We start from the raw sequence: 13507 nt of genomic DNA on the forward strand, positions 1-13507 counted from the left end.
CTTTTACATTAAGTTAAACTTTGGGAAATGTAAAAGCTACTTTAGTTTCATGGAAAATAAAGTTATCAAGGACAAATGAGCTTAGCTTTCTCTATGCATAAAAAGCAGTACGTAGCTGGCAGGATTTGAACCTGCGCAGGAAAACCCCAATGGATTTAAAGTCCATCGCCTTAACCACTCGGCCACAACTACCTGACCTCAATTGGATGGTGCTACTTGGAAATCAAAACATTTTTCCTGTTGGCAGAAATATCTGATACATTTTATTTTAATTTGCTTCAATATTAATATGTAAACTTTGTGAAATATAATAGCTAGTATAGTTTAATGTCAAATATAGGTGTCAAGGACTTTTGATCTTGTACTAAATTAATTAGAAATCAGAGCCTTTAACATCACACCATGCCAACACGAGTGCTCATGAACTGTATTGTACATTTTACGGACATTTTATCAAATAATAATCATTTAAAATATATTAGGTTTTTCATTGGTCTATTCCACAGGTTCTCAAACTCGGTTCTCAGAACCCCACACAGTGCATGTTTTGCAGGTCTCCTCGCAGAACCACAAGTAAATAATTAGCTCCACAAGTGGACTTTTTAAAATGTGTCAGTGAGTAATTAATACACCTATGCACCTGCTGGGTTACCTGCAAAACATACACTGTGTGGGGTCCTGAGGACTGAGTTTGAGAACTTATGGTCTATTCCTTAATAAAGTTTGGAATTAGAACAACTGACACTGCACAATTAATAGTTTGTTGATTACCAGACATTATTTCTTACCTTTCATTACATCTCTACAGCTGTAAATCCAGATAGAAAGAATCTGCATGCATAAGTTGCCACTGGGAAACATTTATACAAGGTCACAAGCATGTACATAGAATGCAGGAAGACACTGTCTGAGATTATATTGTTTAAAAAGAAGTCCATTGTAAAACAGGATATATATGTAGGTGAGCTAAGCTGAGATTGAGAACTCAATTCTTAAACATAACATGCTTTGATTCTCTTCATCTTGAATGCATTTCGTTTTTAAACCAGCTTGAAAAGCAAATGGATTTTGAGTCCATCACCTTAACCACTCGGCCACAACTACCTTAATGTTGTTTCATTGACAAGCTGTGTGCAAAATCAATGTTTTCCTTTTTTGGTAGCTTTTACATTAAGTTAAACTTTGGGAAATGTAAAAGCTACTTTAGTTTCATGGAAAATAAAGTTATCAAGGACAAATGAGCTTAGCTTTCTCTATGCATAAAAAGCAGTACGTAGCTGGCAGGATTTGAACCTGCGCAGGAAAACCCCAATGGATTTAAAGTCCATTGCCTTAACCACTCGGCCACAACTACCTGACCTCAATTGCATGGTGCTACTTGGAAATCAAAACATTTTTCCTGTTGTCAGAAATATCTGATACATTTTATTTTAATTTGCTTCAATATTAATATGTAAACTTTGTGAAATATAATAGCTAGTATAGTTTAATGTCAAATATAGGTGTCAAGGACTTTTGATCTTGTACTAAATTAATTAGAAATCAGAGCCTTTAACATCACACCATGCCAACACGAGTGCTCATGAACTGTATTGTACATTTTACGGACATTTTATCAAATAATAATCATTTAAAATATATTAGGTTTTTCATTGGTCTATTCCACAGGTTCTCAAACTCGGTTCTCAGAACCCCACACAGTGCATGTTTTGCAGGTCTCCTCGCAGAACCACAAGTAAATAATTAGCTCCACAAGTGGACTTTTTAAAATGTGTCAGTGAGTAATTAATACACCTATGCACCTGCTGGGTTACCTGCAAAACATACACTGTGTGGGGTCCTGAGGACTGAGTTTGAGAACTTATGGTCTATTCCTTAATAAAGTTTGGAATTAGAACAACTGACACTGCACAATTAATAGTTTGTTGATTACCAGACATTATTTCTTACCTTTCATTACATCTCTACAGCTGTAAATCCAGATAGAAAGAATCTGCATGCATAAGTTGCCACTGGGAAACATTTATACAAGGTCACAAGCATGTACATAGAATGCAGGAAGACACTGTCTGAGATTATATTGTTTAAAAAGAAGTCCATTGTAAAACAGGATATATATGTAGGTGAGCTAAGCTGAGATTGAGAACTCAATTCTTAAACATAACATGCTTTGATTCTCTTCATCTTGAATGCATTTCGTTTTTAAACCAGCTTGAAAAGCAAATGGATTTTGAGTCCATCACCTTAACCACTCGGCCACAACTACCTTAATGTTGTTTCACGGACAAGCTGTGTGCAAAATCAATGTTTTCCTTTTTTGGTAGCTTTTACAGTAAGTTAAACTTTGGGAAATGTAAAAGCTACTTTAGCTTCATGGAAAATAAAGTTATCAAGGACAAATGAGCTTAGCTTTCTACATGCATAAAAAGCAGTATGTAGCTGGCAGGATTTGAACCTGCGCGGGGAAACCCCAATGGATTTCAAGTCCATCGCCTTAACCACTTGGCCACAACTACCAATTGGATGGTGTTACTTGGAAATCAAAACATTTTTCCTGTTGGCAGAAATATCTGATACATTTTATTTTAATTTGCTTCAATATTATTATGTAAACTTTGTGAAATATAATAGCTAGTATAGTTTAATGTCAAATATAGGTGTCAAGGACTTTTGATCTTGTACTAAATTAATTAGAAATCAGAGCCTTTAACATCACACCATGCCTACACTAGTGCTCATGAACTGTATTGTACATTTTACGGTCATTTTATCAAATAATAATCATTTAAAATATATTAGGTTTTTCATTGGTCTATTCCACAGGTTCTCAAACTCAGTTCTCAGAACCCCACACAGTGCATGTTTTGCAGGTCTCCTCGCAGAACTACAAGTAAATAATTAGCTCCACAAGTGGACTTTTTAAAATGTGTCAGTGAGTAATTAATACACCTATGCACCTGCTGGGTTACCTGCAAAACATACACTGTGTGGGGTCCTGAGGACTGAGTTTGAGAACTTATGGTCTATTCCTTAATAAAGTTTGGAATTAGAACAACTGACACTGCACAATTAATAGTTTGTTGATTACCAGACATTATTTCTTACCTTTCATTACATCTCTACAGCTGTAAATCCAGATAGAAAGAATCTGCATGCATAAGTTGCCACTGGGAAACATTTATACAAGGTCACAAGCATGTACATAGAATGCAGGAAGACACTGTCTGAGATTATATTGTTTAAAAAGAAGTCCATTGTAAAACAGGATATATATGTAGGTGAGCTAAGCTGAGATTGAGAACTCAATTCTTAAACATAACATGCTTAGATTCTCTTCATCTTGAATGCATTTCGTTTTTAAACCAGCTTGAAAAGCAAATGGATTTTGAGTCCATCACCTTAACCACTCGGCCACAACTACCTTAATGTTGTTTCATTGACAAGCTGTGTGCAAAATCAATGTTTTCCTTTTTTGGTAGCTTTTACATTAAGTTAAACTTTGGGAAATGTAAAAGCTACTTTAGTTTCATGGAAAATAAAGTTATCAAGGACAAATGAGCTTAGCTTTCTCTATGCATAAAAAGCAGTACGTAGCTGGCAGGATTTGAACCTGCACAGGAAAACCCCAATGGATTTAAAGTCCATTGTCTTAACCACTCGGCCACAACTACCTGACCTCAATTGCATGGTGCTACTTGGAAATCAAAACATTTTTCCTGTTGGCAGAAATATCTGATACATTTTATTTTAATTTGCTTCAATATTAATATGTAAACTTTGTGAAATATAATAGCTAGTATAGTTTAATGTCAAATATAGGTGTCAAGGACTTTTGATCTTGTACTAAATTAATTAGAAATCAGAGCCTTTAACATCACACCATGCCAACACGAGTGCTCATGAACTGTATTGTACATTTTACGGACATTTTATCAAATAATAATCATTTAAAATATATTAGGTTTTTCATTGGTCTATTCCACAGGTTCTCAAACTCGGTTCTCAGAACCCCACACAGTGCATGTTTTGCAGGTCTCCTCGCAGAACCACAAGTAAATAATTAGCTCCACAAGTGGACTTTTTAAAATGTGTCAGTGAGTAATTAATACACCTATGCACCTGCTGGGTTACCTGCAAAACATACACTGTGTGGGGTCCTGAGGACTGAGTTTGAGAATTTATGGTCTATTCCTTAATAAAGTTTGGAATTAGAACAACTGACACTGCACAATTAATAGTTTGTTGATTACCAGACATTATTTCTTACCTTTCATTACATCTCTACAGCTGTAAATCCAGATAGAAAGAATCTGCATGCATAAGTTGCCACTGGGAAACATTTATACAAGGTCACAAGCATGTACATAGAATGCAGGAAGACACTGTCTGAGATTATATTGTTTAAAAAGAAGTCCATTGTAAAACAGGATATATATGTAGGTGAGCTAAGCTGAGATTGAGAACTCAATTCTTAAACATAACATGCTTTGATTCTCTTCATCTTGAATGCATTTCGTTTTTAAACCAGCTTGAAAAGCAAATGGATTTTGAGTCCATCACCTTAACCACTCGGCCACAACTACCTTAATGTTGTTTCACGGACAAGCTGTGTGCAAAATCAATGTTTTCCTTTTTTGGTAGCTTTTACAGTAAGTTAAACTTTGGGAAATGTAAAAGCTACTTTAGTTTCATGGAAAATAAAGTTATCAAGGACAAATGAGCTTAGCTTTCTACATGCATAAAAAGCAGTACGTAGCTGGCAGGATTTGAACCTGGGCAGGGAAACCCCAATGAATTTCAAGTCCATCGCCTTAACCACTCGGCCACAACTACCTGACCTCGATTGGATGGTGCTACTTGGAAATCAAAACATTTTTCCTGTTGGCAGAAATATCTGATACATTTTATTTTAATTTGCTTCAATATTAATATGCAAACTTTGTGAAATATAATAGCTAGTATAGTTTAATGTCAAATATAGGTGTCAAGGACTTTTGATCTTGTACTAAATTAATTAGAAATCAGAGCCTTTAACATCACACCATGCCAACACTAGTGCTCATGAACTGTATTGTACATTTTACGGACATTTTATCAAATAATAATCATTTAAAATATATTAGGTTTTTCATTGGTCTATTCCACAGGTTCTCAAACTCAGTTCTCAGAACCCCACACAGTGCATGTTTTGCAGGTCTCTTCGCAGAACTACAAGTAAATAATTAGCTCCACAAGTGGACTTTTTAAAATGTGTCAGTGAGTAATTAATACACCTATGCACCTGCTGGGTTACCTGCAAAACATACACTGTGTGGGGTCCTGAGGACTGAGTTTGAGAACTTATGGTCTATTCCTTAATAAAGTTTGGAATTAGAACAACTGACACTGCACAATTAATAGTTTGTTGATTACCAGACATTATTTCTTACCTTTCATTACATCTCTACAGCTGTAAATCCAGATAGAAAGAATCTGCATGCATAAGTTGCCACTGGGAAACATTTATACAAGGTCACAAGCATGTACATAGAATGCAGGAAGACACTGTCTGAGATTATATTGTTTAAAAAGAAGTCCATTGTAAAACAGGATATATATGTAGGTGAGCTAAGCTGAGATTGAGAACTCAATTCTTAAACATAACATGCTTTGATTCTCTTCATCTTGAATGCATTTCGTTTTTAAACCAGCTTGAAAAGCAAATGGATTTTGAGTCCATCACCTTAACCACTCGGCCACAACTACCTTAATGTTGTTTCATTGACAAGCTGTGTGCAAAATCAATGTTTTCCTTTTTTGGTAGCTTTTACATTAAGTTAAACTTTGGGAAATGTAAAAGCTACTTTAGTTTCATGGAAAATAAAGTTATCAAGGACAAATGAGCTTAGCTTTCTCTATGCATAAAAAGCAGTACGTAGCTGGCAGGATTTGAACCTGCGCAGGAAAACCCCAATGGATTTAAAATCCATTGCCTTAACCACTCGGCCACAACTACCTGACCTCAATTGCATGGTGCTACTTGGAAATCAAAACATTTTTCCTGTTGGCAGAAATATCTGATACATTTTATTTTAATTTGCTTCAATATTAATATGTAAACTTTGTGAAATATAATAGCTAGTATAGTTTAATGTCAAATATAGGTGTCAAGGACTTTTGATCTTGTACTAAATTAATTAGAAATCAGAGCCTTTAACATCACACCATGCCAACACGAGTGCTCATGAACTGTATTGTACATTTTACGGACATTTTATCAAATAATAATCATTTAAAATATATTAGGTTTTTCATTGGTCTATTCCACAGGTTCTCAAACTCGGTTCTCAGAACCCCACACAGTGCATGTTTTGCAGGTCTCCTCGCAGAACCACAAGTAAATAATTAGCTCCACAAGTGGACTTTTTAAAATGTGTCAGTGAGTAATTAATACACCTATGCACCTGCTGGGTTACCTGCAAAACATACACTGTGTGGGGTCCTGAGGACTGAGTTTGAGAACTTATGGTCTATGCCTTAATAAAGTTTGGAATTAGAACAACTGACACTGCACAATTAATAGTTTGTTGATTACCAGACATTATTTCTTACCTTTCATTACATCTCTACAGCTGTAAATCCAGATAGAAAGAATCTGCATGCATAAGTTGCCACTGGGAAACATTTATACAAGGTCACAAGCATGTACATAGAATGCAGGAAGACACTGTCTGAGATTATATTGTTTAAAAAGAAGTCCATTGTAAAACAGGATATATATGTAGGTGAGCTAAGCTGAGATTGAGAACTCAATTCTTAAACATAACATGCTTTGATTCTCTTCATCTTGAATGCATTTCGTTTTTAAACCAGCTTGAAAAGCAAATGGATTTTGAGTCCATCACCTTAACCACTCGGCCACAACTACCTTAATGTTGTTTCACTGACAAGCTGTGTGCAAAATCAATGTTTTCCTTTTTTGGTAGCTTTTACAGTAAGTTAAACTTTGGGAAATGTAAAAGCTACTTTAGTTTCATGGAAAATAAAGTTATCAAGGACAAATGAGCTTAGCTTTCTACATGCATAAAAAGCAGCACGTTGCTGGCAGGATTTGAACCTGCGCGGTGAAACCCAAATGGATTTCAAGTCCATCGCCTTAACCACTCGGCCACAACTACCTGACCTTAATTGGGTGGTGCTACTTGGAAATCAAAACATTTTTCCTGTTGGCAGAAATATCTGATACATTTTATTTTAATTTGCTTCAATATTAATATGTAAACTTTGTGAAATATAATAGCTAGTATAGTTTAATGTCGAATATAGGTGTCAAGGACTTTTGATCTTGTACTAAATTAATTAGAAATCAGAGCCTTTAACATCACACCATGCCAACACTAGTGCTCATGAACTGTATTGTACATTTTACGGACATTTTATCAAATAATAATCATTTAAAATATATTAGGTTTTTCATTGGTCTATTTCACAGGTTCTCAAACTCAGTTCTCAGAACCCCACACAGTGCATGTTTTGCAGGTCTCCTCGCAGAACTACAAGTAAATAATTAGCTCCACAAGTGGACTTTTTAAAATGTGTCAGTGAGTAATTAATACACCTATGCACCTGCTGGGTTACCTGCAAAACATACACTGTGTGGGGTCCTGAGGACTGAGTTTGAGAACTTATGGTCTATTCCTTAATAAAGTTTGGAATTAGAACAACTGACACTGCACAATTAATAGTTTGTTGATTACCAGACATTATTTCTTACCTTTCATTACATCTCTACAGCTGTAAATCCAGATAGAAAGAATCTGCATGCATAAGTTGCCACTGGGAAACATTTATACAAGGTCACAAGCATGTACATAGAATGCAGGAAGACACTGTCTGAGATTATATGGTTTAAAAAGAAGTCCATTGTAAAACAGGATATATATGTAGGTGAGCTAAGCTGAGATTGAGAACTCAATTCTTAAACATAACATGCTTTGATTCTCTTCATCTTGAATGCATTTCGTTTTTAAACCAGCTTGAAAAGCAAATGGATTTTGAGTCCATCACCTTAACCACTCGGCCACAACTACCTTAATGTTGTTTCACTGACAAGCTGTGTGCAAAATCAATGTTTTCCTTTTTTGGTAGCTTTTACAGTAAGTTAAACTTTGGGAAATGTAAAAGCTACTTTAGTTTCACGGAAAATAAAGTTATCAAGGACAAATGAGCTTACCTTTCTACATGCATAAAAAGAAGTACGTAGCTGGCAGGATTTGTACCTGCGCGGGGAAACCCCAATGGATTTCAAGTCCATCACCTTAACCACTCGGCCACAACTACCTGACCTCCATTGGATGGTGCTACTTGGAAATTAAAACATTTTTCCTGTTGGCAGAAATATCTGATACATTTTATTTTAATTTGCTTCAATATTAATATGTAAACTTTGTGAAATATAATAGCTAGTATAGTTTAATGTCAAATATAGGTGTCAAGGACTTTTGATCTTGTACTAAATTAATTAGAAATCAGAGCCTTTAACATCACACCATGCCAACACTAGTGCTCATGAACTGTATTGTACATTTTACGGACATTTTATCAAATAATAATCATTTAAAATATATTAGGTTTTTCATTGGTCTAATCCACAGGTTCTCAAACTCAGTTCTCAGAACCCCACACAGTGCATGTTTTGCAGGTCTCCTCGCAGAACTACAAGTAAATAATTAGCTCCACAAGTGGACTTTTTAAAATGTGTCAGTGAGTAATTAATACACCTATGCACCTGCTGGGTTACCTGCAAAACATACACTGTGTGGGGTCCTGAGGACTGAGTTTGAGAACTTATGGTCTATTCCTTAATAAAGTTTGGAATTAGAACAACTGACACTGCACAATTAATAGTTTGTTGATTACCAGACATTATTTCTTACCTTTCATTACATCTCTACAGCTGTAAATCCAGATAGAAAGAATCTGCATGCATAAGTTGCCACTGGGAAACATTTATACAAGGTCACAAGCATGTACATAGAATGCAGGAAGACACTGTCTGAGATTATATTGTTTAAAAAGAAGTCCATTGTAAAACAGGATATATATGTAGGTGAGCTAAGCTGAGATTGAGAACTCAATTCTTAAACATAACATGCTTTGATTCTCTTCATCTTGAATGCATTTCGTTTTTAAACCAGCTTGAAAAGCAAATGGATTTTGAGTCCATCACCTTAACCACTCGGCCACAACTACCTTAATGTTGTTTCACTGACAAGCTGTGTGCAAAATCAATGTTTTCCTTTTTTGGTAGCTTTTACAGTAAGTTAAACTTTGGGAAATGTAAAAGCTACTTTAGTTTCATGGAAAATAAAGTTATCAAGGACAAATGAGCTTAGCTTTCTACATGCATAAAAAGCAGTACGTAGCTGGCAGGATTTGAACCTGCGCGGGGAAACCCCAATGGATTTCAAGTCCATTGCCTTAACCACTCGGCCACAACTACCTGACCTCCATTGGATGGTGCTACTTGGAAATCAAAACATTTTTCCTGTTGGCAGAAATATCTGATACATTTTATTTTAATTTGCTTCAATATTAATATGTAAACTTTGTGAAATATAATAGCTAGTATAGTTTAATGTCAAATATAGGTGTCAAGGACTTTTGATCTTGTACTAAATTAATTAGAAATCAGAGCCTTTAACATCACACCATGCCAACACTAGTGCTCATGAACTGTATTGTACATTTTACGGACATTTTATCAAATAATAATCATTTAAAATATATTAGGTTTTTCATTGGTCTATTCCACAGGTTCTCAAACTCAGTTTTCAGAACCCCACACAGTGCATGTTTTGCAGGTCTCCTCGCAGAACTACAAGTAAATAATTAGCTCCACAAGTGGACTTTTTAAAATGTGTCAGTGAGTAATTAATACACCTATGCACCTGCTGGGTTACCTGCAAAACATACACTGTGTGGGGACCTGAGGACTGAGTTTGAGAACTTATGGTCTATTCCTTAATAAAGTTTGGAATTAGAACAACTGACACTGCACAATTAATAGTTTGTTGATTACCAGACATTATTTCTTACCTTTCATTACATCTCTACAGCTGTAAATCCAGATAGAAAGAATCTGCATGCATAAGTTGCCACTGGGAAACATTTATACAAGGTCACAAGCATGTACATAGAATGCAGGAAGACACTGTCTGAGATTATATTGTTTAAAAAGAAGTCCATTGTAAAACAGGATATATATGTAGGTGAGCTAAGCTGAGATTGAGAACTCAATTCTTAAACATAACATGCTTTGATTCTCTTCATCTTGAATGCATTTCGTTTTTAAACCAGCTTGAAAAGCAAATGGATTTTGAGTCCATCACCTTAACCACTCGGCCACAACTACCTTAATGTTGTTTCACTGACAAGCTGTGTGCAAAATCAATGTTTTCCTTTTTTGGTAGCTTTTACAGTAAGTTAAACTTTGGGAAATGTAAAAGCTACTTTAGTTTCATGGAAAATAAAGTTATCAAGGACAAATGAGCTTAGCTTTCTCTATGCATAAAAAGCAGTATGTAGCTGGCAGGATTTGAACCTGCGCAGGAAAACCCCAATGGATTTAAAGTCCATTGCCTTAACCACTCGGCCACCACTACCTGACCTCAATTGCATGGTGCTACTTGGAAATCAAAACATTTTTCCTGTTGGCAGAAATATCTGATACATTTTATTTTAATTTGCTTCAATATTAATATGTAAACTTTGTGAAATATAATAGCTAGTACAGTTTAATGTCAAATATAGGTGTCAAGGACTTTTGATCTTGTACTAAATTAATTAGAAATCAGAGCCTTTAACATCACACCATGCCAACACTAGTGCTCATGAACTGTATTGTACATTTTACGGACATTTTATCAAATAATAATCATTTAAAATATATTAGGTTTTTCATTGGTCTATTTCACAGGTTCTCAAACTCAGTTCTCAGAACCCCACACAGTGCATGTTTTGCAGGTCTCCTCGCAGAACCACAAGTAAATAATTAGCTCCACAAGTGGACTTTTTAAAATGTGTCAGTGAGTAATTAATACACCTATGCACCTGCTGGGTTTCCTGCAAAACATACACTGTGTGGGGTCCTGAGGACTGAGTTTGAGAACTTATGGTCTATTCCTTAATAAAGTTTAGAATTAGAACAACTGACACTGCACAATTAATAGTTTGTTGATTACCAGACATTATTTCTTACCTTTCATTACATCTCTACAGCTGTAAATCCAGATAGAAAGAATCTGCATGCATAAGTTGCCACTGGGAAACATTTATACAAGGTCACAAGCATGTACATAGAATGCAGGAAGACACTGTCTGAGATTATATTGTTTAAAAAGAAGTCCATTGTAAAACAGGATATATATGTAGGTGAGCTAAGCTGAGATTGAGAACTCAATTCTTAAACATAACATGCTTTGATTCTCTTCATCTTGAATGCATTTCGTTTTTAAACCAGCTTGAAAAGCAAATGGATTTTGAGTCCATCACCTTAACCACTCGGCCACAACTACCTTAATGTTGTTTCACTGACAAGCTGTGTGCAAAATCAATGTTTTCCTTTTTTGGTAGCTTTTACAGTAAGTTAAACTTTGGGAAATGTAAAAGCTACTTTAGTTTCATGGAAAATAAAGTTATCAAGGACAAATGAGTAGAGATGAGCGGGTTCGGTTTCTCTGAAACCGAACCCGCACGAACTTCATGTTTTTTTCACGGGTCCGAGCAGACTCGGATCCTCCCGCCTTGCTCGGTTAACCCGAGCGCGCCCGAACGTCATCATGACGCTGTCGGATTCTCGCGAGACTCAGATTCTATATAAGGAGCCGCGCGTCGCCGCCATTTTCACACGTGCATTGAGATTGATAGGGAGAGGACGTGGCTGGCGTCCTCTCCATTAGAAATTAGATTAGAAGAGAGAGATAGATTGTGCAGAGTCAGACAGAGTTTACCACAGTGACCAGTGCAGTTGTTGTTAGTTAACTTTTATTTATTTTAATATAATATATCCGTTCTCTGCTATATCCGTTCTCTGCCTGAAAAAAAACGATACACAGCAGCAGCCAGTCACACAGTGTGACTCAGTCTGTGTGCACTCAGCTCAGCCCAGTGTGCTGCACATCAATGTATAAAAGGCAAAGCTTATAATAATTGTGGGGGAGACTGGGGAGCACTGCAGGTTGTTATAGCAGGAGCCCCCAGGAGTACATAATATTATATTAATTTAAAATTAAACAGTGCACACTTTTGCTGCAGGAGTGCCACTGCCAGTGTGACTAGTGGTGACCAGTGCCTGACCACCAGTATAGTAGTATATTGTTGTATGTATTGTATACTATCTCTTTATCAACCAGTCTATATTAGCAGCAGACACAGTACAGTGCGGTAGTTCACGGCTGTGGCTACCTCTGTGTCGGCAGTCGGAACTCGGCAGGCAGTCCGTCCATCCATAATTGTATTACAATATATACCACCTAACCGTGGTATTTTTTTTTCTTTCTTTATACCGTCGTCATAGTGTCATACTAGTTGTTACGAGTATACTACTATCTCTTTATCAACCAGTGTACAGTGCGGTAGTTCACGGCTGTGGCTACCTCTGTGTCGGCAGTCGGCAGGCAGTCCGTCCATCCATAATTGTATTATTATTATAATATATACCACCTAACCGTGGTTTTTTTTTCATTCTTTATACCGTCATAGTGTCATACTAGTTGTTACGAGTATACTACTATCTCTTTATCAACCAGTGTACAGTGCGGTAGTTCACGGCTGTGGCTACCTCTGTGTCGGCAGTCGGCAGGCAGTCCGTCCATCCATAATTGTATTATTATTATTATAATATATACCACCTAACTGTGGTATTTTTTTTTCTTTCTTTATACCGTCGTCATAGTGTCATACTAGTTGTTACGAGTATACTACTATCTCTTTATCAACCAGTGTACAGTGCGGTAGTTCACGGCTGTGGCTACCTCTGTGTCGGCAGTCGGCAGGCAGTCCGTCCATCCATAATTGTATTATTATTATAATATATACCACCTAACCGTGGTTTTTTTTTCATTCTTTATACCGTCGTCATAGTGTCATACTAGTTGTTACGAGTATACTACTATCTCTTTATCAACCAGTGTACAGTGCGGTAGTTCACGGCTGTGGCTACCTCTGTGTCGGAACTCGGCAGGCAGTCCGTCCATCCATAATTGTATTATTATTATAATATATACCACCTAACCGTGGTTTTTTTTTCATTCTTTATACCGTCGTCATAGTGTCATACTAGTTGTTACGAGTATACTACTATCTCTTTATCAACCAGTGTACAGTGCGGTAGTTCACGGCTGTGGCTACCTCTGTGTCGGCAGTCGGCAGGCAGTCCGTCCATCCATAATTGTATTATTATTATAATATATACCACCTAACCGTGGTTTTTTTTTCATTCTTTATACCGTCGTCATAGTGTCATACT

General features: G+C 36.3%; 5 non-coding genes across 5 annotated transcripts; all 5 read right to left on the reverse strand.

Moving 5' to 3' along the window:
* Positions 1-2434: 2434 nt before the first annotated feature.
* Positions 2435-2516, reverse strand: TRNAS-UGA (transfer RNA serine (anticodon UGA)). The gene has a single exon. It is a non-coding gene; the product is annotated as a tRNA-Ser (tRNA).
* A 2235-nt stretch (positions 2517-4751) lies between these two features.
* On the reverse strand, positions 4752-4833 carry TRNAS-UGA (transfer RNA serine (anticodon UGA)). Its single transcript has one exon. It is a non-coding gene; the product is annotated as a tRNA-Ser (tRNA).
* A 2242-nt stretch (positions 4834-7075) lies between these two features.
* TRNAS-UGA (transfer RNA serine (anticodon UGA)) lies at positions 7076-7154 on the reverse strand. The gene has a single exon. It is a non-coding gene; the product is annotated as a tRNA-Ser (tRNA).
* Positions 7155-8237: 1083 nt separating this feature from the next.
* TRNAS-UGA (transfer RNA serine (anticodon UGA)) lies at positions 8238-8319 on the reverse strand. The gene has a single exon. It is a non-coding gene; the product is annotated as a tRNA-Ser (tRNA).
* Positions 8320-9399: 1080 nt separating this feature from the next.
* Positions 9400-9481, reverse strand: TRNAS-UGA (transfer RNA serine (anticodon UGA)). The gene has a single exon. It is a non-coding gene; the product is annotated as a tRNA-Ser (tRNA).
* Between the last annotated feature and the right edge of the window lie 4026 nt (positions 9482-13507).

The sequence above is a fragment of the Pseudophryne corroboree genome, chromosome 11, assembly GCF_028390025.1.
Source record: "Pseudophryne corroboree isolate aPseCor3 chromosome 11, aPseCor3.hap2, whole genome shotgun sequence".
NCBI classification, from domain to species: domain Eukaryota; kingdom Metazoa; phylum Chordata; class Amphibia; order Anura; family Myobatrachidae; genus Pseudophryne; species Pseudophryne corroboree.